This window comes from Poecilia reticulata, unplaced genomic scaffold (genome assembly GCF_000633615.1).
Source record: "Poecilia reticulata strain Guanapo unplaced genomic scaffold, Guppy_female_1.0+MT scaffold_1569, whole genome shotgun sequence".
NCBI classification, from domain to species: Eukaryota; Metazoa; Chordata; class Actinopteri; order Cyprinodontiformes; family Poeciliidae; genus Poecilia; species Poecilia reticulata.
Window position 1 is genome coordinate 1 of NW_007616301.1, and position 1,512 is coordinate 1,512.

At 40.3% G+C, this 1,512-nt stretch overlaps 1 long non-coding RNA gene across 1 annotated transcript; it reads left to right on the forward strand.

Moving 5' to 3' along the window:
• Window positions 1–168: 168 nt before the first annotated feature.
• LOC103461445 (uncharacterized) lies at window positions 169–673 on the forward strand. Its single transcript, XR_001776374.1, has 3 exons — window positions 169–261; window positions 367–499; window positions 584–673. It is a non-coding gene; the product is annotated as an uncharacterized LOC103461445 (long non-coding RNA).
• The last annotated feature ends 839 nt before the right edge of the window (window positions 674–1,512 follow it).

Here is a 1,512-nt window from a genome sequence, read left to right on the forward strand (position 1 = left end):
CCTTGCAAAGCACACATGTAGGTTTGACCTGCACAAGTGTTGATGTGATCTGTAATTTATATTTAATTTTAAATCATTTTGATTCAACAGAACAACGTTATTATCAGACTAAAGCCACATAAACGTCTTGATCTGAACTCTGAATCCATTTGTTTGTTATCAGATCAAGTTGGATCCATTTCTTGTCCTTTTGGCTGGACTCTGATCAACAATCGCTGCTTTCAATATGTTGCCAATGAGATGACTTGGGCTGCAGCTGAGGTGATTCCCAACAAGACTCTCTGATTTTTTTTGCTGTCTTTTACTTTACAATTCTTAGTAAAGTCCAGCTACTTCTACAGTAAATCATTATGTGTTTATCTGTAGAGAAACTGTCTGGTCTTGGGGGCAAACCTTGCATCAGTTCACAACATTAACGAGTACAACCAGATCCAGACTGATATTTACAGCAAGTCATGAGCCCAAAGAAACATGGATTGGAGGCTCTAATGCACTGCAGGTATTGCTACCAGTGGACTTTATTTATGAAGTATTTTGTGAAACATTGAATGAAACGTGTCGTCTGCTGAACTTTGTCTTCCAGGTTGGTATTTGGTTGTGGAGCGATGGAAATCTATTTAGCTACACAAACTGGTGTTCAGGACAGCCCAGTAATTATGAAGGCATGCAGCGTTGTTTGCAGATAAACTACTCAGGTAATAGAAAATATCATACAAATGTGATTTTTCAGTTGATAAAATGACTCTTTGGTAAAAGATTATTTACTGTGCATAAATAACTCGATGCAGATCAAGTAAACTTTTTACTCGATCTGCATCCACATTTATTATATTAACAGCAGGAGCATCGATTTTTGTTGTAAAAAGTTTTAGTTGATCAACCTTTACAACAAAAATTATACTGTGCAAGGTTTCATCAGGGTTTTGTCTTTGCGATGACTGATTTGTTCTCTTACTTCTAGGTGCAAAATGCTGGGATGATTTGAGGTGTGATCACCGTCGGCCTTCTGTCTGCGTCAAGAAACCCTGACCACACTGAGGTGATACAGCATGTATCATGTGATACATGCTGTATCACATGATTTCATGTCTGATCTTCCAGACATGAAATCATGTCTTGCAGAATCTCTCCGACAAGAGATTCTGCAAAATGAGCCTTGCAGAATCTGAAAGGCTCATTTCTTCCACAATACTCAGCAATGGTGGCTCATAAAGTCCAAAAAGACGTACATTTCCTATAGTTGGTTCGCACTGAGGTCAGTCTGTATTCACAGACTGAACCAGATTTTGTTTGGAAGTGGACCGACTCCACCTGAAAAAGTGGCCTCGGTCTGGCTGTTGGTGTCGGGATCTGGGGTTTCCTGTGGGTGCTCAGTGTTTTCTTCCTGAGTTCCACCAGAGGGCGCTGTGGGAGCAGTGGCGTGTCCTGCCCAGTGATCTTGATGACATTTGTGTTATTTGCTGTGACCTTGTGTGCACAAAAGGTCACTATCAGCAAAAGGACTATTCATTA